Genomic DNA, 25,904 nt, shown 5'->3' on the forward strand with positions numbered 1-25,904 from the left:
CATTCGAACCGTTGTAGAAATCCTCTTATTACAACGGTTTGAACCAACATCCGTTGTATAATAAGAACATTTACAACGGTTATTCTGAAAACCGTTGTGCAAAGTTATCGATGACCGTTGTGGAAAGAACCATATTACAAAGGTTATTGAGAAAAACCATTGTTGAAGGTGCTTACTACAACGGTTATTATAAAAACCGTTGCAGAAATGTACATATTACAACGGTTATTGAGAGCAACCGTTGTTGAAAGTTCAATTTTACAACGGTTAATTTGAACAACCGTTGTAGTAAGCCTAATACTACAACGGTTATGTTCATTAACCGTTGTAGTAAGGGTTATACTACAACGGTTAATGAGCAAAACCGTTGTTGAAAGGGCCATATTACAACGGTCGCTCTTTTACACCTGTTTTATATTTGAGAATTGACAACGGTTTTTCAGGAAAACCGTTGTTGAAAGTGACATATTACAACGGTTTTTGACCGTTGTCATAAATAGGTAGAAGAGACGACACTCCTAACCTCAACAGTTTTAGAAGACTTTCAACAACGGCTAAAAACCGTTGTCTATTAACTTTATTGTAGTAGTGCTTCTTTCTACCAATATGGGACAAGAGTCCTTGAATTTCATTCAAAGTTATAAAGACTTCACTGATGAGCACATAAACTATCACATTTATTATCCCTAAATATATTTGTTAGTAATTGATTTTCTTACAATTTTAGTTAATTAGGTTTGTTTTTCACTTTTGCACTTGCTTACATACCCATTACATAATTGATGATGATTTCATTATTTTATCTTAAGGTTGAAGAAGATCATTGGATGCTAGTAGGCAAATGGGTGCAACACTTAACCAAAAGAAAGGATTGAATAACAAAAGCAAGTAGAAGTGGAGCATCAATTGAAGAAAAGAAGAAATATTAAGATGATGGTTACGGTTGTGCATTGAAGAAGATGAAGAATTTGGAGAATGGAGTCATCAACACTATGGAATAAGTAATGGAAGCAAATTGGCAATTGGTTTGATGGCAAGTGGAATACATATTAAATTCATGAATGGAGGGATTTAATGAATTTAGAATTGCTCCCATTTTCCTATAAATAGGAGGAGCTTTGGCATTGTAAAATCACACCAAGCTCACAATCTTCTCTTGAGCTCTCTCTCCTTCCTCCATATCTTTCTAAGTTTTAATTTCTGTTTTTAGTTTTATTTTATTATGGGGAACTAACTCCCTAGCTAAGGCTAGGGAGAAAGCTTTTAATATAAGTGTGTAATTTTTATTAGTTTGATCCAAACTTAAGCTTTAATGTGAATTTGTAGTTTTTGTTCAAATGGAATTTGTAGTTTTCTTTTTAATTAATTGATGAATGTTTGATAATCTATTTCATGGGTTCAATCATGTTTTTCCCATTGTGTAGTAAAAACTTTCATGTTTTTAAAAGAGAAGAGAATTACTAAAGATTAATAGAATTTTGATGAAGATTATTTTTTGATAGTTTGTTGCCAATGGTACAAGTTATGCTTAGAATACTTCTAAAGGAAATTAAAAAGAACTTTAATTATTTTGAACAACTACAATGGAAAATATTTTGTGGATCAAATTATTAAGAGTTGCATGCTTATGTTAAAAGTGGAACCCCAATGCCTTAGTGTTTTAATCAATTAAATTTTCTCTAAATCAAATCTTGCATAAATCAACCTCTCAATCACACTTGTTCTTTTTCATCTCTGTTATTTTCTTTACACTGCTCTCTGTGGATACGACACTCGGACTTCCGAGCTACACTGTTATACGACACCTCCCTTGGGTTTTGCGAAGTGGTGCGAACATTCACTTTTTCTTCTTTCTACCAATATGGGACAAAAGTCCTTGAATTTCATTCAAACTTCCAACGTATTTTTCATCTAAGAGTATGTTGGTCGACTTGATGTCGCGCGGTGATAAATGGGAACGGAAGCTGCAGAGTGCAAGTACGAAACTGCTGGTGGATATAATGGGAGAGGGTTCTGTTTGATATGAATTCGTAAACCAAAAGTGAAACTTTGGTCTCCAAACAACAACCCAACAATTGAACCACATTTCTGTGTTGATTTGTGAAAGAATTACAACCTCATTGATGAAATCTGAAAGTTTGCCTTTGTCCACTATTTTAGACTTTTTTACAGCAATAATTCTACCACCAGCCAGCATACCTTTGTAAACAGTACCTTGACCTCTCAGGCCAAGAATCCTATCCACGCTAAAATTGTCGGGGAACTTCTCTAACTCTTTCGATTTGAACAACTTGATTTTCTCAACATTAACTTCACCTGATGATAATTGTTTTTCTAACAACAAACCACCATTTCGTTTGAAAAACATTTTCTTGCGCCTGATGTCTCTCTGTTTCCTTATGACTTTGTATGCCCACCATGCACAAATAAGTAGTCCAATGCTAGTTCCAAGACCTACATAATTATGCAAACACATTTGTATACCTGTGAAATGAATTTCCATAATCAACCAAATGAAGGAGAGTAAGTTTATATAGGAAAGCATATATTTATACCTAAAAGAATAGGCCTAAGTTTGGTTGACCGAGAGGTTGGAGGCCAACAGTTCTTCGTGGGATCGATCCCGTACTTACATAATCTATACCTCAATAGATTCGTGCACTTGTGTGTATTTTTAATTGGTTGTTTGCACAACAATGTTTTAATTGGTTGTTTGCACACTAAAGGAAGATAAGCTCAACATCCATGTTCCAAGCACCAATCACATGTTCAATGGCATCCTTTCTACTCAAGTGAGAAGGCTACCTAATCCTGAATATGTGCCTTCTCCATCTAATCCACGTACCTAATCCTAAAATTACTTTTGAAATCTACTCATGTGCGTAAAAAGAAAAGAATATGAAAGGGGTTGATTAGATGGCAAAGAGATTTGAAGAAACTTCATGTTCGGCACAAGGAGGCGATTAAGCCATAACCCCCCAAGTGACCAAAGTATGTTGGAAGTCTGGCCAAAGACTTTAAACTTAGCGCTTCTTGGGAGGCAACCCAAGGTGAAGAAAAGAAGTTTGTTATCGTCCTAATCGCTTCAAAGTGGAGTTTCTCTAGACTCATACTTGCTTTATTTATTTATTTATTTTATTTATTTTTTTGTATTTTATGTATTTCATTGAATCATTTTGCTTTGCCTTTCTTTTTCTTCCCAACTTTTCTTTATAACATTGTTTGATCTTAACTCTTCATCATTCATAAATAGTGTTTCATATAAGTTTGGGAAGTGATTTTGATTCATGATTGCACAATCAGAAACTTGACTTGAATGCTTATTTCATTTCTTAACATGTGATTACAAATATAAACTTGAAAATGCATACATAAATTTCTGGATCACATGTTTCTTTTCGCATTCTGAGCCACCTGAGGCATCTGCTAATTGCCTCTATTTGCTCTTGCTTGTAGAACCTGCAATAGCTCTACATGGTCCTCATTTCTCTTTTGCAGCATTTCTACATGTTGGTTGGCACAGTAGAGCAGCTTCTGCAAGTCTGCCACTTGAGCTTTCAAGGGAGCCACCTCCTCACTTAAAGCTGCACACTCCCTCGTTTTCACTAGTAATCGCATGCCCAAATTTGTAGCCACCGAGACCGCTTGGAGCACAGTTAAATTGTGGGACTCCTCCACTGCAACCTTGTCAGACCTCTGTGCCACATGCAGATGATCTGCCGGTGTGAGTCTGCTGACAGTCATGCCTTCCGGCAGTACTACTCTACACGGCACTGCCTCAGAGAAGTTTGAGGCCGAGCCATGGTGATAAGAGGAATTTGGGAAGACTGGGTTTGGAGGAGCCCTTATCTTGGCATTCGATGGCGCAAGGGATAACTCAAGATTGAGATCATCGAGGTGAGTGGATGAAGATGTCATTGTGTTTCTTGATTATTTGATATTTTTCTTTGAGTTTTCAGGAAGAAATGTAGGGTACTCCTACACTTAACCGATGCACGGTTTAAATAGATATCTGCTAATGAGGGAGTTGACACCATTTCGGATTTCCCGAGCATTTTGCGGTCGCGTCCAATTAAAGGGGAGCATTTCTACTTTTACTTTACTTTCTTTTTCTCTCTGTTTTCTGGTGTTTTGTGTTTTGCGTGTTTTTTTTCGTTTTGTCGCCTTTCCTTTATTTCAGTTTGGGAAGTGTGTTTTGTTTTCTTTTCCTTTTTCTTTCTTTTTTGCAACTTTATTTTTTTATTTCTGGAAAAAAAAAAACACACAACACCAATAATGCAATAGAAATCACTTCTTCACAGTGCTCGGTGTCTCGACCATAGGAGCTTTTAGTTTGGCCCTCTGGATGTTTTTTTTCTGGGTTTTCACACACAGCTTCTTGGGGCTCATCACTTGAGCTCCCAAAGATCACAATCTTCACTTCAGCAAAACTTCTCTCACGATCTAGTTGCTTGCGTTTACCCGGTCGGTCTAGGGCCTCCAGCTGCTTTCGCATGTCTTGAGAGTACAACTCTACTATCTTTGATAGGTTTTTATTCTCTTCCCGCAATACTTCCAGCTGATGTCGATTCACCTCCACTATCCTTGCCATCTCTGATAGGATTTTAGCCACCTGCAAAACAGAGGTTAAAACGCTATATATACTCGCAATAGAACAAGGCTATTATTAGTATAGCAAAGGTAAATACGAGGTCATTCCCACAAAGACTGAAGTCAATTGAAAAAGATGTACTAAATACTTACTTGTAAATCAATGAATTATTATTTTTGGATTCAATGCGAATAAAATAAAACACAAATTGGGAAGAAAGTTTTGAAGGATTATTAATTGGGTGAGAAAATCAGGAAGATAAGACACTAAGGCTAGGTGTCCACCACAAGCAATCCAATATAGCACTTATGTTCATTCATCCATTAAGAGGTAATTCCAGGTTGAAGATTGGTTACCTTACGTTTATTCTCCCTATGGCATTTAGGCTAGAATAATTCCTACAACATGCAATCTCCCTATGGCATTTAGGCTAGATATAAACATGAAGAGTACGATGAGCACGAGTAACCAAATCAATCATGTAATTCTTATGGCATGGCATTTACCGTAAGTAATCACACCTTTTAATTGCAAGAAGCATACTCAAAATCAGTGTGGCATTCACTAAATTTTGCATCATATAACTTAGTCATATACCATAATGGTGATCAAGCATCAAAGCACATAACCAGTATAACACTCGGCAATTAAAAGTTCAAACACAAAATCACATTAATGGATAAATAAACATACAGTAATATATCATCATGCTAGGGCTTAACCCCGCCCTAGATTAAGGTTTAGTTACACATGAACATAATTAAAAACACAGAAAATAAAATCATAAGAGTGACAGAAGAAACCCTGAAATACAACGTCGCACGCCAACTCCTAGAGCCGTATTCTCCTCTTGATGAATGGGTCGTCAAAAGTCCTCTTTTCTGACCTAGGCTTTTCTTTTTATATGATCTCTCTACCTTTTCCTAGTCCTAGTAAGCCTCAAATAACTTAACTTGCAAGGCATGAACAGCCAAACAAATTGTAACCAATAGGAAATAAAAAAAATAAAAAAAATAAAAAAAATAAAAAAAATAAAAAAAGTACAAGTCAGCTTTCCTAATTCTTTGCAGCTTACAGCAGCTATTCCGATTCTGGGCTTTTGGTGGGCTTAATCTTCACCAAATTGAACGCGTAAGATCTCATTGGAAAGGTATTGACGTCAGCTACAATTTGTATGACAAATAGTTTCCAAGAAAAATCCCATAAACTTGACTAAAATCGTCCTCAAGCCCAACAGCTCCAATCTGCCCGTATGGCACATGCCCTGAAATTAATAATTCATTCTGAACAGTTGGCTGGTCCAATAGCTCTCAAACTTTGACATAACGTCTCTTGACCTCTTAGCTTTCATCTCCAAGTGGTCTCAACCAAAATCTCCTAGTGAAAAGTAATTTCTCCGTTTTTGGCATTTTAGAGTTCCTGAAAACACAAAAGCTAGGATATGTGAAGATCTCTATAGAATAATCAACTTTTGCATATAATATCTGGATGAAAAGAGTAAATTTATGTGATTTATAAATGACTTATCACTCTCCCTTTTCAAGCTTTTTATAATACTCTGACATTCCTCAACCAAACTCCGCTCCGCCGCCAACTGACCCTTCAGTACCTCCACCTCATGGGACTTCGCAAGTAAGCGATGACCCACACTTGCGACTGTTGCCGTACTTTGCACGCTTAGTGCCAGGGCATTGCTCACGACCCGGTTGTCATCCCTTGTCCCCAGCACACGTATATCTTTGGGAGTCACTAAATTTCTAGTCACTCCAAGGGCAACATCGTTGTCCAGGAGTATTGAGTCATTTACTGACACGGGCCCTCGTGCGGAGACAAAGTAGGGCATCCATACTGGTGCCGCTACTTGGCCCCATGTCTGAGTCGGTGGAACTAAGTTGAGATCCAACGAAAATGGGTAGGAAGTGGCCATTTGATTTCTCACTTTCTTTTCTCTTTTGTGTGTTTCTGCGTTTGTGTTTTTCACTCTTTCTCTTTGCACTTTATAGACTTAGTTTTTGCTAAACCCTAGCCACTGTGCTTCTGAGTTTCGTGCGCCCCTACGGCTTATCTCCTTCTGTCGCCGCACCCGTTCCCCAACTCCTTGCATTAAACTCTTGCTTTCTTTTATTTTGTTTTCTTTTTAGTTTTGAGTCATTTTGTTTTCAAGTCACTTTCCGAACATATATGATGAGATTGTGATGAATGTTTACATGACTTGATTGAAAATGTTTATTAAAAAAAAAAATTATTATTCACTAAATGGCATCGTTCTAGCATGATATGTTTGAAACCTTCTATGCACTTGCCATTTGTTTCATAATTCTCCAGTTGAGGGACTTGCATGATCCAAAGAATTGTATCAAGCATGAATTAGACTTGTATATCCATATAATGTGAGCTTTGAGCCTTGTGCTTCAATTCATGGGTGTTATACACATATTCTTATTTTCTTGTCATCCGAGTTGTTGTTGATCTCATTATTCATTGACTTGGTTGAGCACTTAAAAGACATTCATTCTTGTGCAATTTGATTACATGACATTTGAGAAATGATATTAAGGCCCTCTTCGGACCGTTTGTGCCTTTCAAGCTAACCATATGCATGCTTAAGCATGCTTTTCCATTGTAACCACTTTGAGCCTACATGTAAGCCTTTTCTTTCATTTAACCAATTGTTATTCCTAGCCTCAGCCTGAAAAACAAGAATTTACCTTTCTAAGGAACTCATGAGCCTTAATTTGGATGTGTTTTTCATGCTAAGTTTGGGAAGGGTTATTACTTATCGAAAAAAAAAGAAGAAGATAACTTCACTCAATTGGTGAAAGAAAAGAGAAAAGTTGTGGTTAAGTGACAATGGATTCAAATTTCAACTCCAAGTTTCTTTATTGGCCTCAAAATAAATTGATGGTTGTTCAAATGGAAGAAAGGAGTGTGAATCAAAATAAGTAGAGGTATAAGGCTTTGCGGTCTATTTGATCACATAAAAAAAAAGAAAAAAAAAAGAGAGCTTAAGCATGATGTTTCAAAGTCTTGTAATCAACTGTTATATGCTCTTACATTGTGAGTTCCTTGGACTTTGTTGTATCCATTTCCTTCATTTCTCACTCACCTTACACCCTTAGCCCCATTACAACCCATAGTAAAGACCTAAATTGATCCTAAATGTCATGTGGTTGATTTGCACACATTTTTCAACTTTTAAGTGTTTGGCATCCTTCTTGAAATCATAGTCATGCATGTTTTTCATCCTTCTATTGTGAGTTTAAGTCCCTTATGGTTTAACTCTATTCTCATATTTATCATTGAGTGATGCGTTGTAACCCTCTTCCGAGTGATTCATTTGTGAGAGGACAACTTGGGTGAGATTTGAAGTTACATTTGTGCTTGGTATGATTTTCAAAGTTGTGTGGAAACTGAAATGGGAGAATGAGTTGAATTTGGCCATCACACTACTACACTTTGAGCATGTTGTGTTTTGAACTTTGCTGCCTTGTGAATGATGTCTAAACTGAGCTTTTCTTGTGAAAACTTTTAAGTCATTTGCATAAGTCGCTCTCTCTTCAGAAAGTGTTCGGAAAGATTTGTTTCGAGTCTTGTTTTAGTTTCTGTTTTGTTCGAGGACTAGCAAAAGATAAGTTTGGGAAGTTTGTTCGGTTCATTTTTACACATGATTTATCATGTTATTAACCTAATATTTTGAGTTAGTTCTTGACATTTTATATCTTTTTACTTCCTTTTTGTGTTTTCATAGGTTTTACCTTGGTTAGAATGAAAACGAGCTAAAAGTGCATTATTGGTTATAAATTCTGATTTTGTTCATTTTCGTAGGTCAACTTCTTGGCCTTGGATCAGCATGCTCCAGTGCTCGGATGAGGTGAAGATCTTCATGAAACGTGTTCCAATAGATGTTAACTACAACATATCCAAATTTGAGCTCCATTGGACAAGTATAGCCTATCCAACTGATCCTACATGTTACAGAAGCTCTAGAGAATTGTCTTGCTCCAGTTTTTACCTCCATAAGTGTCATCTTGATTCTTCTTGTTACCATACCATTGGTAACAAGAAATTACTTTGGTTGAGAGATATTTTCTGAAACAAAGAGCATCTTTGAGAAGACAAGAACAAAAGAACCCCATCATGGCAAGGGGACAAAGGCTAAGGCTTTAACAAAGGTGGTAGTTTTATATTAAAAGTAAAAGCTGGAAAGGAGGAGAGAAGGGAGCAAAGAAGGAGGCCGCCATTGGAATCTGAATTCCATTCTATCATTCTACAACTTTGCAGAGATTTTTGGGAGCTTAGAGCTAGGGAGCTCAAGGAGGAAGACAAGGGCAACAAAGCAAGAAGTGGAAGAGATTTCCACCATTGAAGACCTTGAGCTCCCATTTTCACAAAATCTATAAACTCTTTCTAGTTTTGTTTTGAGTTTGTATTAGAAATAAGTATGAGGAACTAAACTCCATAGCTAGGGCTTAGGTTGAAGCCCTAAACATGAATACCTTATTGTTTTGATGCTTTGAGTGTATGAATTTTTAGATGTTGTTGATGAATCCCATTCACTAATTGAATCTTATGATATGTGTTTGCTTCCTTTGATTAATCACCTTAGGTTGTATGCATGTAGCTAAAGTTGAGAAGTTGTGTAAGATACCCAAGAACATAATTTCTAATTAGCAACAAATGATTGAACTTGTTTAAGTGAGCATCATGTGAATTGGTTTCTTGTTGTTAATAATATGTTAACTCGCAATTGTACGGGGCAATTAGTAGTATAGCAAGACAAGTACGAGGTCGTACCCACGAAGACTGAGAAGTTCAAATTAGTTATGTACTTTAGATTACCAAATTCAAGAAGTTAGGAAGTTAAATCTAAAACAGAATTTAAAGCAAGAGTGAGTTTGAAAACAAATGCAGCAAGATTAAAATGAACTTTGAAGTGAGAATGCTTGTGATTATAGAAAGAAATGAACAAACTGAAATTGCAACGGAAAGCAAGTAAACAAAAGTAACAAAGGGTGATTTTGAAAGTTAAAACACAGGTTTGGAGACTAGGGCATTCGATTCACCATAACAATTCAATTCTGGGTTATAAAGATTCAAGTAACAAGTCTAATTCAGATTCAAAGATTGATTCTAGCTAAAGTATGATTAGGCCATGGTGTTTGGTCCTAACCTTGTGTTCCTAATTCCCTAATTTGATCATTTGTTGTCTAACCTAAAATTAAGCATTAGGAACCCATTAAGCATAGAAGAACATTTTAAACAACCAAGTATGTATCTAATCCCTGTTGTCGAATGTCCATACATACTCTTCCTATTCATAGTTCAATTCGAATTAAAGCATGGTGTATACTCTTAATTCAAACCAAGATAGTTAACAAACAAGTTCTAATGGTGATCAATCATTCAAACAAGCATGTTAACTTATAAGCATAATGAATAAGAACATGAATCATGAATCAAACTTGAAACTCCAAACTTATAAACCCAGAATATTCATGTTAGGTTACATCGAAGCCCTAGTTATGGATTTAGCTACTCATAATGGAAAAGAGACTTGAACAGAAATGAGAAAACATAATGAATGCAATAAGAGTAGAAAAACCCTTTTTCTGAAGTTCTTGTGGTGTCCAAGGCTTCTCCAAGTGCTTCTCCACTTCTAATGCTTCTCCAAGAGCTTCCCCACTTCTAGAAAGATGTATGAAGAATATGGAGGTGATTTGGGATGAGTTTGAGTGAGTGGTGATGGCTAAGGAAGATGAAATTCGTAGGGAAATGGAAGAGAAGTTTGCTGGAGTTGTTTTGGTGATTGTTGGAGTGTTTGGGATTGTGAGAGTGTTTGAGGATGGTTGGAGTGAATTGTGGGGGTTGTGAATCTCAGGATTTGTTGTGTTTTGAATGTGGAATGGATGTGGTATTTATAGGGAGAGGGGAGTGATAAATCTGAATTCAATATGGCTAATGCATTCAACACTTGCATTATACAATCTAAATTGGTTGATGCACTTCACTAATGCATACAACACTTGCATTATAAAATCTGAATTGGTTGATGCACTTCACCAATAAATCCCACCAGCAGCCCTAGCTCATCTTCATGTCACCATGACCAAGCTTCCAACAAGCTCAATAGCTCATGCCTAGCTCACCATGACCAAGCTTCCAACCAGAAACAATAGCTCATCCTGAGGTCAGCATGACCAGCAACTTCAAGGGCTTACGAATTGGGCTTCCCTTAAGCAAATTAAGACTTTAAGCACTCAAACTTGAAGTTCAGAATGTCTTCTTTCCAGCCATATATCATTTGGGCCAATCCAAGGTCGGAGGAGGAAGTTAAGGCCAAAACAAATTGCTAACTCATTTTGCGCGCTGATAAAATCCATCCTGAGCATGGCTCTGTGTTTGCTAGGTAACAGACTCCATATTTATCCAATGGGGCTGAATTTTGGATATGTTATAGTACACACCCATTGGAACAACTTTCATGAAGAATGCTGCCTCATCCGAGCTGTGTAGATTGCTGAAACAAAGCTTGCAATATGACCCACGAAACTGGACTGGCAAGAGGCTGTAGGAAAAATGAGTTTGTCTTTAAGCTCTTCTTCCATTCATCCAAATTAGGCCTTAACATGCTTGAATTGCATGAATTATGCTCTCTTGCTCTATTGGCCTACAAAACACACAAATAGAGGCAAATAACTCAGAATTATAGGAAACTAAGCAAAAGAAGTAAGTAAATTGGGCATGTATATGTATGAAATTATGAGCTTAACACACCCCCAAACCTAGATTTTGCTAGTCCTCGAGCAAAACAAAAGAAAAACAAAGGTAAAAACAAAACAAGAAGTTAACTAGACCACTTTCGTAGGTAACTCGATTGCATTGAGCGTATGCAATAAGCCTTTAAACCTCTAGGCATCCCTAGTAGGAGGAGTTGTGTCTCCTGAGGGTTTAACAGATACGATACCCACAAACGTTTTTCTAACTCTACAAAACAAAATGGTTAGAAAAACAACTTTGAAATCAACTAATGAAAATGAAAGAAAGTTTTAGTCATACCTTCAACACCATAGAGTTGCCAAGATAGGTCATCAATCAGTGTGTACAAGTGGAAGCTATAGCTCAAAGGCACACAGTTTCAAAGCAAGCACACTCAAACCTTGAATAGAGAACATGCTTCGACTCTAATTCTCACAGATAACACTCAATCACTCAGAACCTATGTTTTAATTCTCTCAAGAAAGCATAAGTAAGTGTATGAAATAGAAGCACAAATTTGGTTAGATCTCATGAAAGGAATTAAATACTAAGAATAGAGATACACACATACTTACCAGCACCCATGAATACATCCTCAAAGATCAGCTAGGTCTTTCACAATGTTGTAATGAAAGGCTAAGGTTTAGGGGAAATGGAAGAATTGGAAGAAAAAACAAATAACTTAAGAACATACCAAGGTTGCATGCTTCATTAATCTGCAAGGCATCATTGATTTAGATTGGCATGGCAGCAAACTTCATGGTATCACCTGGCATAGACTTTATTTTTCACACTTAGATCAAATCGAAACACTTTCATCTTCGTTGATTTGATCTGCGTCTTCATTAACTTCATTGCACAGATTTACACCAAATTTCATTTAGGTACACGGCAGCAACTTCCTTGCATCAAACTTTATCTTGGCACACCTTGGTATATTTCTAAGTTATAGGGTATGGCTACAAGAGGTTAAGTATCTCAGATTGAGATACAAAGGTAGGGAAAATGATGAGGGTGATAAAAGAAAAGGCTTTGAGTGTTTGGCTTCAAGAGGGCTAATGGAACACACATATGGGTAGGGTGAAAAGAAAGCATATAGAATGGTTATACACACATAGCCTAGCATCACTTCAATGAGTTCATTCATGAATGAGAGCAAGCATATGATATCTGCAAAAGAGAATCATCCTTAGTATTCGATCAAAATGAAATGATGAGATCAATTAGAGTGAATTGAAGAAAATAAGTATGGATGAGAAATAGAACACTTTAAACCCTCTCAAGAAAGCAATTAGGCTCGATATAGCTCACTAGGGTAGTCTCCACTATTTTCCTTCAAGAATTTGAGCATGGTACTTTAGCCACCAGAATTCTAAGAGCCAAAGCTTTGTGAAGTGCAAAATTCTGATATGAAAACCTCAATGGCAGCTCCATAGCATCGATTGTATGACATTTAGAAAAAAAAATTAGTGACAAATGAACGAAAATTGAAACACAAATGAATGAAATTTGAAAACCTTCCCCCCAGACCTGAATTAAACATTGTCCTCAATGTGAAAGCATACAAAAGATGATTGAGAACAAACAAATGATAAAGGGAAAAGTTTAGAAGAAGGTTTAGGAAAAAAAAAAAAAAATTGAATATATAAGCAACTCATGGATGACCAGTTAAGGGCCTCAGAAAACACAGCCAGGGGATCCGGGAAGGTTGGAGGGGTCACAATGGTCCCGCTTAAAACCCAAACTTCTTAGACACCGAAGGTGTCGACTAAAGAACTCCTAGACACTGTATTGACGGAGGTGCTCACTGGGGTTACCAAAAGTTAGCTTATATGAATTTTTTTTTTTTTATTTATTTAAATTTTTAAATTTATTTATTTATAAAAAGGAACAGAAACTTAAAAATAAAAACAAAACAAGTAAAGAGAAAGGATTGAAATGCTTCCCCTTGATGCGATTAGGTCGATTGCTACCAAGCACCTTCTTCTTGAACACATGGGTTGCCTCCCAAGAAGCGCCTTAGTTACTGTCTTGGCAAGACATTGTGCAATCAGCTAAGTTGATGGTACGAAGGGAAGTTGATCTACCACATGGCCAGTTTGGATGCCAGCTGAAACTCCCTCATAGAATGGCTTTAAACGTTGTCCATTTACTTTGAAAGTCGAGCCATCTTTAGGGTTTTGAATCTCCACAGCTCCATAGGGAGAAACATTGACCACGGTGAATGGGCCTTGCCATCTAGACTTCAATTTTCCTGGAAAGAGACGCAAACGTGAGTTAAACAAAAGAACTGACATACCTTTGGAGAACTCTTTCCGTTGAATGTTTCTGTCATGGTAACTCTTGGTTCGTTCTTTGTAAAGCTTTGCATTCTCATAAGACTCATGTCTAATTTCTTCCAATTCATTGAGCTGAAACTTTCTTGCATGGCCTGCCTTGTCTAGATCAAAATTTAACTTCTTGATGGCCCAAAAAGCATTGTGTTCAAGCTCCATTGGCAGGTGACAAGCTTTCCCAAACACAAGACGATAAGGGCTCATTCCAATGAGAGTCTTATATGCAGTCCTATAAGCCCATAATGAATCATTGAGCTTAGCTGCCCAATCTTTCCTTGTATTGTTCACCACCTTCTCCAGGATGTGCTTAATTTCTCTATTGCTTATTTCCACTTGACCAGAAGTTTGCGGATGATATGGTGTAGAGACTCGATGGGTGATGTTGTACTTCTTCATGAGTGCTTCGAATGGCTTGTTACAGAAGTGGCTGCCTCCATCACTAATGACAGCCCTTGGAGTACCAAACCTTGTGAAAATATTATCCTTCAAGAACTTCAGCACCACCTTATAATCATTGGTTTTGGTGGCTATGGCTTCCACCCATTTAGACACATAATCAACAGCAACAAGTATGTAAGTATAACCAAAGGAAGATGGGAATGGTCCCATGAAATCAATACCCCACACATCGAAGAGCTCCACAACAAGTATGTTATTCAATGGCATTTCATTCCTGCGACTTATGTTCCCCATCCTTTGGCACCTATCACACTTAACACAAAAATTAAACGCATCTTTGAATAGAGTGGGCCAAAAGAAACCAGATTGCAGAATTTTAAGTGCTGTTTTCTTAGCTCCAAAGTGACCTCCACAAGCCAATTCGTGGCTATGCCTAAGTATGCTTTCTTGCTCTTCTTCTGGAACACATCTTCTGATGAGTTGATCCGGGCAATGCTTGAATAAGAAAGGTTCATCCCAGACATAATGTTTCACCATGGAAAAGAACTTCTTCTTGTCCTGAGAAGTTAGATCATTTCTAAGAACACCACAAGTAAGATAATTAACAAAATCAGCATACCATGGCTCTTTGACTTGGGCAGCATATAGTTGTTCATCAGGGAAAGTCTCATTCAAGGGTAGCATAGCTGCTCCTTTTTCTTCAACCACAATTCTGCTCAAATGATCAGCTACCACATTCTCACATCCCTTCTTATCTCGAATCTCCAAATCGAATTCTTGCAGCAAGAGAATCCATCTAATCAAGCGTGGTTTGGCATCCTTCTTAGTGAGCAAGTATCTAAGAGCTGCATGGTCAGAATAAACAATTACTTTAGAACCAACAAGGTAAGAACGAAATTTTTCTAAAGCAAAAACCACAGCAAGCAACTCCTTCTCTGTTGTGGAGTAGTTGATTTGAGCATCATTCAAGGTCCGGCTAGCATAATGAATCACATGGGGCAGCTTGTTCTTCTTTTGACCTAAAACTGCACCAATAGCAAAGTCAAAGGCATCACACATTATTTCAAATGGTAAAGACCAATCCGGAGCTATGATAATAGGGGCTGAAGTTAGCTCCCTCTTCAAGGTAGTAAAAGCTTCCATGCAAGCTTCATTAAACTCAAAAACAGCATCCTTAGCAAGGAGATTACACAATGGCCTTGTAATGCTTGAGAAATTTTTGATGAACCTTCTATAGAATCCAGCATGACCTAGAAAGCTTCTAATTCCTTTAACAGAGGTAGGGGGTGGAAGATTTGAGATGAGGTCGATCTTGGCTTTATCCACTTCGATTCCCTTGCTTGAAATCACATGGCCTAGCACAATGCCTTGTCTCACCATGAAGTGACACTTCTCCCAATTCAAAATCAGATTTGTTTCCTGGCATCTTTTAAGCACTAGAGACAAGTGGTGAAGACAATTATCAAAAGAGGAACCAAAAACTGAAAAATCATCCATAAATACCTCAATGAATCGTTCCACCATATCTGAAAAGATTGACATCATGCATCTTTGGAAAGTTGCTGGGGCATTGCACAAACCGAATGGCATCCTTCTATAAGCAAACGTACCAAATGGGCATGTGAATGTGGTTTTCTCTTGGTCTTCCGGAGCAATGGGAATTTGATTATAACCTGAAAAACCATCAAGAAAACAATAGTAAGCATGGCCAGATAAACGTTCAAGCATTTGATCAATGAAAGGCAAGGGGAAATGATCTTTTCTAGTGGATGTGTTCAACTTCCTGTAATCAATGCAAACTCTCCAACCAGTGACAGTTCGTGTAGGAACTAGCTCATTCTTCTCATTCTTCACAACGGTGATTCCGGACTTCTTTGGAACAACTTGCACAGGGCTCACCCACTTAGAATCTGAAATTGGGTAGATGATTCCTACATCGAGTAGCTTTAAAACTTCAGCTCTAACCACCTCTTTCATGTTGGGATTTAGCCTCCTTTGGGCATCACGAGATGGTTTGCTGTCTTCTTCCATTAAAATCCGGTGCATGCACATGCTTGGACTAATTCCTTTGATGTCTGCTATGGTCCACCCAATGGCTGTTTTATGCTCTTTTAGAACTTTAATTAAGCTCTCTTCTTCATGTGAGGAGAGACCTGCAGCAATTATAACAGGGAGAGTTTCGTTAGCACCCAAATATGTATATTTAAGATTATTGGGAAGAGGTTTAAGTTCTAGCTTTGGTGGGATGACAATGGATGGCTCCAATTTCGTGGATGATGGTCCAAGAGGCTCGATTGGTGGCCTAAAGGATGGTGGGTATGGCGGAAACACTTCTAAGGCAGCCACCACTTCTTGGAACTCCGGTTCACAAAGATCTTCCTCTTCTTGTGTTAAGACAGCTTCTAGAGCATCATTAGACTTTCTCTGCAAAATTTTGGAAGAAACCTCATGATCCACAACATCAATTGAAAAGCAAGAATCAAGAGAGATAGAAGGTTGAGATAGAGCATTAAGCATTTTAAATTCAACAGTTTCACCCAAAACAGTCATGGAGAGGGTGCTATCTTTCACTTTGATGATTGTGTCTGCAGTGGCCATGAATGGTCTGCCTAGGAGAATGGGATCAACACGATCTCCATTTGGATTGTCTTCCATGTCCATCACTACAAAATCAGTAGGGAGAATTAGTGTATTAACTTGAACTAGAATATCTTCTACAATACCTTTTGGATATTTTATAGAATGATCAGCTAGTTCAAGTCGCATTGAAGTCTTCTTCATCCCTTCTAAGCCAAGCTCTTGATAAACTGAATATGGCAAAACATTGATGCTTGCTCCCAAGTCCAACATGGCTCTTCCAACCTTCTTGCCTCCAATGTTAATGGGAATGTCAAAGCTGCCAGGATCATCTAGTTTTGGTGGAAGCTTCCTTTGCAATACAGCACTTACATTCTGGTCGAGCTTTACTCCTTCATTTGGAGCGAAATTGAGCTTGTGAGTTTTCAAGTCCTTGATGAATTTTCCATATGCAGGAATCTGTTCAATAAGATCAAGCAAAGGCAAATTGATATTAACTTTACTCAAAATATCATAAATCTCTTTAAAAGCCTTATCTTGCTTTGCTTTCTTAAGACGGCCTGGAAATGGAATCTGTGGAACATATGGAGCGGGTGGCACGTATCTATCTTCTTGAAGATGTGGTGGCACAAATTTGTCATCCCTTTTATGCAATTGGAATTGATCGGATTTCTGAGAATCTGATTTGGCCTTAGGAGCAGATTGAGAAGTTTTGAGTTGTTCTCCTTCCGTAGCCATGGTCTCCTCGTCTTTATCTTCTACAATCACAACATCATTTGAAAGATTAGAATCATCTTTATTATCAATGATCTTACCTGATCTGAGCACATGAATGGCCTTGGCTTCTGGGTTCTTTGGATTGATCTCAGTTTGGCTTGGCCATTTCCCAGGCACTCTTTGAGTTATTTCAGCAGCTATTTGGCCTAATTGGACTTCCAACTTGGAGATGGCAGCTTGTGTAGTTTGCTGAAAATTGGATTGGTTGATTGCCATCTGCTTCACTATATCTTCCAATGATGATGATGATTGTTGTGGCCTTTGGAATGAAGGGGGATTTGCTTGATTCTGGGTATTTCTCCATGAAAAGTTTGGATGATTCCTCCAACCTGGATTATAACTTTGAGAGTATGGATCATTTCTTGGACCTTGGTTGTAGGAATTTACCAACTTAGCTTGCTCTTGCACAAATTCTGGATATCCAGCCCCAAGTGGACAAGCTGTGGTAGCATGGTCATGAGATTCACAAATGCTACACACTTCCTTCGGAGGGCTTCTTGAGTTTAATGCAAGAAGAGCATCTAGCTTTTGTTCCAGTTTTGAAATCTGCACACTAGAAGCATCATTAGAACCACTAATAACACGTTTACCTCTTGTATCCGTATGTTGGGTCTCCATTGCTATCTCCTCAAAGAGTTCGTACGTTTCTTCTGGAGTTTTGGTTTTAAAAGAACCACCTGCAAAATTGGTGACTATATTATGACTAGAAGGGGTTAGTCCTTTATAAAACATACGCATTTGAAGCTTCAATGGAATCCCATGATGAGGACATTGGTTGAGCAACCCATTGAATTTCTCCCATGCTTCACAAAACGATTCATCATCTTGCTGTGCAAATAACAAGATCTTGTCCCTAAGCATGTCGGTCTTTTGCGTGGAGAAGTATTTTTCTAGGAACTTCTTTTGAATGGCAGACCATGTAGTGAGTGAACCAGGCTTCAAAGAATTCAACCAATACTTCGCCTTATCCTTTAAAGTGTATGGAAACACTCTCATTCGAAGTTGATCTTCTGTCACACCTGTCAAGGGAAAAGAACTCACAACATTAAAAATATCCTTTATATGAGTCAATGGATCTTCATTAGGTAAACCATAAAAGGAAGGCAGCATATTAAGATGAGAAGATTTAAGCTCATAATTTCGAGCTACAGTGGGCAGCAAAATGCTTGAAGGAGATGCTGGAATTGTTGGGATATCAAGTTCTCCCATGAACTCAATGGCAGCCATCATTTCTTCTTCTTCTTGGTCTGAACTTGCTTCCGAATTTGAAAGTGAAGAACCAGGAAGTTCAGTGTGGAGAGCAAGACTTGTAAATGTAGCAAGAGCTTGCTCTTTTGCAGTTGACAACTCCCTTTCTAGACGATTCTGAATTTCAGAGGTCACTCGTCTGGGTTGCAATGATGGTCCTGCGTTCAAAGATCTAGAACGTTGGAACGAAGACCTCACTTGTTCAAGGAATGGCCTGTTAGACATAAACTACCTGAAACAGAAAATTAGATTAATTAGAAACACTAAAAAGAATAGGGTAACCTTGGGCACATAACCAGGGAAGAACTTTCGTTCAGTCCCCGGCAACGGCGCCAAAATTTGTTGTTAATAATATGTTAACTCGCAATTGTACGGGGCAATTAGTAGTATAGCAAGACAAGTACGAGGTCGTACCCACGAAGACTGAGAAGTTCAAATTAGTTATGTACTTTAGATTACCAAATTCAAGAAGTTAGGAAGTTAAATCTAAAACAGAATTTAAAGCAAGAGTGAGTTTGAAAACAAATGCAGCAAGATTAAAATGAACTTTGAAGTGAGAATGCTTGTGATTATAGAAAGAAATGAACAAACTGAAATTGCAACGGAAAGCAAGTAAACAAAAGTAACAAAGGGTGATTTTGAAAGTTAAAACACAGGTTTGGAGACTAGGGCATTCGATTCACCATAACAATTCAATTCTGGGTTATAAAGATTCAAGTAACAAGTCTAATTCAGATTCAAAGATTGATTCTAGCTAAAGTATGATTAGGCCATGGTGTTTGGTCCTAACCTTGTGTTCCTAATTCCCTAATTTGATCATTTGTTGTCTAACCTAAAATTAAGCATTAGGAACCCATTAAGCATAGAAGAACATTTTAAACAACCAAGTATGTATCTAATCCCTGTTGTCGAATGTCCATACATACTCTTCCTATTCATAGTTCAATTCGAATTAAAGCATGGTGTATACTCTTAATTCAAACCAAGATAGTTAACAAACAAGTTCTAATGGTGATCAATCATTCAAACAAGCATGTTAACTTATAAGCATAATGAATAAGAACATGAATCATGAATCAAACTTGAAACTCCAAACTTATAAACCCAGAATATTCATGTTAGGTTACATCGAAGCCCTAGTTATGGATTTAGCTACTCATAATGGAAAAGAGACTTGAACAGAAATGAGAAAACATAATGAATGCAATAAGAGTAGAAAAACCCTTTTTCTGAAGTTCTTGTGGTGTCCAAGGCTTCTCCAAGTGCTTCTCCACTTCTAATGCTTCTCCAAGAGCTTCCCCACTTCTAGAAAGATGTATGAAGAATATGGAGGTGATTTGGGATGAGTTTGAGTGAGTGGTGATGGCTAAGGAAGATGAAATTCGTAGGGAAATGGAAGAGAAGTTTGCTGGAGTTGTTTTGGTGATTGTTGGAGTGTTTGGGATTGTGAGAGTGTTTGAGGATGGTTGGAGTGAATTGTGGGGGTTGTGAATCTCAGGATTTGTTGTGTTTTGAATGTGGAATGGATGTGGTATTTATAGGGAGAGGGGAGTGATAAATCTGAATTCAATATGGCTAATGCATTCAACACTTGCATTATACGAGTACACACCCATTGGAACAACTTTCATGAAAAATGCTGCCTCATCCGAGCTGTGTAGATTGCTGAAACAAAGCTTGCAATATGACCCACGAAACTGGACTGGCAAGAGGCTGTAGGAAAAATGAGTTTGTCTTTAAGCTCTTCTTCCATTCATCCAAATTAGGCCTTAACATGCTTGAATTGCATGAATTATGCTCTCTTGCTCTATTGGCCTACAAAACACACAAATAGAGGCAAATAACTCAGAATTATAGGAAACTAAGCAAAAGAAGTAAGTAAATTGGGCATGTATATGTATGAAATTATGAGCTTAACATTTCTTGACAACAATTGATGAATTCCTCTTCACTAAAATAATATATCCTTGATGTATGTTTTCCTTTGATTGATTACCTTTGAAAGCATGCTTCTTAAGGTTGTTGGGATTATGTGTTTCTTCATGTTTTCCTAAGCAATAAATGGATGAAGGAAGAATCATCCATGTGAATTGGTTTCTTAAACACCTAATGTAAACATCATGCTATTAGGGTTCTTGTGATGTTGATATTCTCTTTGAACTTAATGGGTTTTTCTTGTAATTGAATTGAAGTACTAAGCACACCTAGATTTGGTTATAGGGAAGGCACAAGTATTGTAGCACTAGCCCTGCACTTTACGTATATTAGAGAGAATCAATGCGTCTTGAGCCACTAGTCCCGGTCTTGATTGCGAACATCTTCATCAATATGTTTAGAGTTCATCACTTGAGTATCCATGAACATTGGTAGAATTGTTTAGGGTGGATTCCGAAACCCTAGTGTTTGTTACATTTTAATTTCACAATTTGATTTTCATTCTTGTCATTCTCATTTAAATTTAAAGTACATTTACATTCAAGCATTAAAACTAGGTCACTCAAATCAACTCAAACACCCCCTCCCCCCCCCCCCCCCCCAAATGTGTGTGTGTTTTGTGTTGTTGGAAACATTGTGTGTTTTCTTCATTGAATTCTGTTTATTTCCGTAACTGTTTTTTACTTTTGGTCTACTCTGTGTTCTTTGTTTTTCTGTGCTGAATCTAACCATATAAATAACTTGAAATTTGGACAAACGGTTAGAAAGTTATAGGTCAAAAACTGGACAGAGGTCGAAACTGAAAAACAGAGAAAACGAATCTACCAGAAAACGACCGGTTGTCACTGTTCATGACCGGTCTCCAGCCACTGTTCATGCACTGTTCACATGTGATACAGTGGTGATAAAAGAGTGATAGAAAGTGCTGTTTGTGTTTTTCTTTGGTTTCTTGTTTTGTTTCTTTTCTTTTACCTTTCTTTACTCATTTTTAGTTTCCAATTTTTTTTGTGCATGTGTGGTGTGTTAAATAAGTGTTCTTTACATACTCAAATTAGAACTTGTAGGAAGCTAACAGTTCTTCGTGGGATCGATCCCATACTTACATAATCTATACCTCAATAGATTCGTGCACTTGCGGGTATTTTTAATTGGTTGTTTGCACATTAATTTGTGTCAGTTAACAATACAACATGAGCTAGCTAAAGTTATTAGCTTAAAATTTAATGATCATTTTTTTTTGGTACTTACAATTTCTATAGTCTTTCTAGAAATAAAAGTAAACATTAAATTATATAAACCACGCTAGTTCATAGCTCCATAGACTAATTTTCAATAAGTTTTAACATAAACCAAATAGGGTTTAACACCATAGTGCATTGAACATCTAAGGCTTTTTACCTAGATTGACCTTAGGCCCCGTTTGGGATTGCTTTTTTTGGCCAAAAACCTGCTTCACTTTAAAGTTAAGCAGTTTAAGGTGTTTGGTAAAAATAAACCAAATAGGTTCCTTCATGCATTCATATCATACATGAAAAATTATTTTATGTAAAAATATTGACTAAGTATGAAAAAATGGGTTTTCAAAATAATCATTTTCTCAAGATAATTTTTGGCGGCTTTTATTCCTCACACATCAAATAAGAAAACTTGATTTTATGAAATTTTAGTACGAAGTATATATTGACTTAATGAGCCATTATTTTTAGCCTAAATCGTATTTTACACTAAAACCGATTTTTCATAATTTGATTTGGTGGGAATTTGATTTTCTAGTATTTTTATTTGAATCCAAATAGGAGGTACTTACTTATTTACATTGTAAACCTAAGTAAATGGATTAATATAAAAATAAATAAAAGTAAAATGACTGTAGCCCTTAGTGTGGCTCCGCCCTTGGCTGCGGTGACGTGGAGATCCCATACCCTTTTGGAATTGGAGAAGGTTGCTACATTGACGACTGATTTCAAATAAAATGTGTCAGCTCAACCAAACCTTTCTTGAACGTCATCAATCTAGAGGTGCTAGAAATTTCTGTTAAAGGTACACTAAATGTAGCAAACCCAATTACCTTCTCGTCTAACTGCAATACTAACAAGCCAAATCTCCAAGCGGCCAACTTGGAGGGAAGCCCTTTTGTGTTCTCCCAGAAGAACATATTCACTGCAATGGGTTGCGGCGTTATGGCCACAATCACCTCAGACTCAAACGGCTCTACCATTTCAGCCGGTTGCAGGCCGGAATGTGACAACTTTTCGACAAATGAGAAAAAGAAGGGTGTTGATTTCTGCCAGACCCCCATCCCTTGGCTTCTCTCTGCCTTCAATACTAGTTTCCAGGTTAATGATTCGACAAGTAGTTCATGCAATTATGCATTTTTGGTAGACCAGGGCTGGTTTAAGTGGTTTGCCAGAAATTCAATAAATAATTTTTCTGCCATCCATCATATGGAACATGTTCCTGTGATGCTACAATGGAGCTTATACCATTCGACGATCGATGTATTTGGAGCCGTTGTAGAAGTAAATCCCATAGTCGTAGATTCTGAGTCCTCCTTTTATTGCAGAAGTTATGGTGGCAGATCTTCAATATATAAATCCTCAAGCAGGCTTGAATGTTCCTGCAATGCGGGCTATGAGGGAAATCCATATCTTCTACAGGGATGTCAAGGTAAACACACAAACACTGTCTTTCAATTTTGTACTCTTTTTTTGGGGTTGAATTTTGAATTAGTGAGCAGGTGATCTATATTTCACATGATTAATTTTGATCTTTTAATTAAATCATATTCCAGACGAAAATGAGTGCGAGATTGGGAACTCTTGTCCCGCAGACACCGTATGCAAGAATCATGTTGGGCATTATGAATGCCACTCACCACATATAGCATGTCCTGGGGTTAATGTGCTCCTTATAGGTATGCCCTTGTCCCCTTACAATATGACATTATTAAAGAAACCTATACTGTTAAATTTCTTTGACGCTTACTAATAACTTATATTTTTACATAATATATGAATTAGAGATTGTTTCTGCACAAAGAATGAACCGTGTAGAGAAAATCTTACTTAAAATCAGTTTTATTCAACTTTAACAAGATTTATTATTTATGGTATAGAATGGTCTTTTAAAGTTTCGATTTTAGATTTGAAGTATCAAATCTGAAACATAAAACCTAAAATTGAAGCCATCATAAAGTTTAAGCTCTAAATGGTGATTCTATACCATAGACAATCAATCATGTCAACAAATGGATCAACTTTGTGTTGAAATGAGGTTTTCTCAACACGGTTCTTAAAGAACGAATGTCCTGTATATAGAATAATTAATCTAAAACAACCAAAAAATAACAAAACTAAAAATACTTTCTTATTGTACTGGGCAATATATTCAGGTGATGGCATCCTGGCAGTGGTGTGGGGCTATTATTTCTACTCATTGGTGGTGGATGTTGTGGTGCATGATGGTTCATTCTTGGAGCTACAAAATTTATCTTCCGGCGAAGAAGATAATGATTGATTTCGAAAATATTGAAGATATGAAAATGTCCGAATTATTAAGACCGTGGACGTAGTGTGAGCTTGGGTCTTCTCTCACCCCTCCATCCTTGTGTTGGGTTTGTACTTTGTTGGGTTCTGCTGTGTTTATTTGAGCCTTTGCTTGTTTTGGGCTCGGTAATGTTTTACAATTGGGCCTACTTGTTCATATGGGCCTTTAATGTAGGCTTTGTTTTGTATATACTTTTTGAAAACTACGATACTTCCTTCATTTCTGCCAATAGGAGTGTGACATGTGTGCATAAGTTTTTCTTTTTGTGTTTTTAATGAATTGTTTTTGTATTTGTATTAAATTGTGATTTACAGGGAGGAGTATAAAAGCATACACAATTGCCTTCCTAAACCACCTCCTTAGACAAATTTTAGGGAGGAATTGTAAAAATACAACTTCAACCATGTTCCCTATCCACTTCCTAAAATAGGGAGACCTCTAGGAGCTCCTAATGGCTCCTAAGGAGACAAGTAGGTGGTTTAGGTAGCCCATTATGGATGCTCTAAGAAGACAAGTAGCATCAAGCTAAACTGGTACATCTTCCAGCCAATACAAACTTGATTATAAATTCAAAGCATGCTCAACGCCTTATAATATATATATTTTTTTGGGGCAGTTTTTGTAAATATAATTTTTTTGACTATCAATGGAACTTCTCGAAAAAAAAGTCAGCCTTTCACTCTCAAAGTTCCCTTCTGTTTTTTTTTTATCATTTCGTTGTCAAGTATGGCTGCTTAGAAGACAAGCAGCAACAAGAAACAGCATGATTTTTATACGGTCCTTCACTTGTTGTGAAGATAACATAGGAAAACAGCATTGATATTATATTTTCCAAGTTTGATGGAGAATTGACTGGGTGGGTGTGTTGTGAAAATGGATAAACACTTTCACTCACTCCCCTAATGATCTTGTTGTTGATGGACTTTGTGACACACACAAGGATGGATGAATCACACACACACACACTAGAGAAACCAACCAAGCACAAAGTGACACAAGTATTTTAGAGGTTCAGCAATTGCCTACATCCTCTTGGTGATCCTCTTGAGAAATTCACTAATGAAAGAATAAGTTACAACTTTGGTTTACAAAGAAACCCCCTTAGAACTCTATTCTCTCCCAAGCTCTCTTTTCTCTCTCACCCCTTGCTCAACACTTTGATACACTTGTGAACACTCTCACAACTCTTGGTGTTTCCCCCTTTTGGTGTCTAGACTACTCAAGACTCAACTCAGCTCTCTCTTGAACTGATTGCCCTCTCTCTCTTCCTCCCTTGGTGAGATAACCTCCCTTTGAACACAATAGCTCCCAGCTACTTGAAAACTTTGAGATTAACCACACATTTTCTGTTTTGCTTCCTCTTCCCTTTAATACACAAGCCTTTGGACTTAGGAGAAGGCTCATCTTTTCCTCCCACGTTCTCCCCTTGGTTTCCAGACTTGGACCACAACTTGGGCAGAACAAAGGCTAGGCATTGACAGCTGCAACTTCAGCCACCCTATCTAGAGCCATAGGGTAGGTACTCCTTGAAGCAAGTCAACAAACATCCTTCAATGCCCCCTCAAACCTCCCAACTGATTGCCAACCTTCATTTATCTCAGAAGTGACCCCTAGGGTCCTTGGAAATCGGTGGGAGGCGATAGCCATTGAAAATAGAGTTGGAAACTCGAGGAACAAACAGAAACAGCACCTCTGGGCGACCGGTCGCTTTACACAGAGTCTTCAGCATTTCAGATTTT

At 37.5% G+C, this 25,904-nt stretch overlaps 1 non-coding gene and 1 pseudogene across 1 annotated transcript; both read left to right on the forward strand.

The window, feature by feature from the left end:
- The first annotated feature begins 110 nt into the window (after positions 1-110).
- Positions 111-24,135, forward strand: LOC148295937 (wall-associated receptor kinase 4-like; annotated as a pseudogene).
- LOC148295938 (small nucleolar RNA R71) lies at positions 18,191-18,297 on the forward strand. The gene has a single exon (XR_015834868.1). It is a non-coding gene; the product is annotated as a small nucleolar RNA R71 (small nucleolar RNA).
- Positions 24,136-25,904: the final 1,769 nt, after the last annotated feature.

The sequence above is a fragment of the Prunus avium genome, chromosome 3 (genome assembly GCF_965620075.1).
Source record: "Prunus avium chromosome 3, drPruAviu1.hap1.1, whole genome shotgun sequence".
In the NCBI taxonomy this organism is placed as follows: Eukaryota; Viridiplantae; Streptophyta; class Magnoliopsida; order Rosales; family Rosaceae; genus Prunus; species Prunus avium.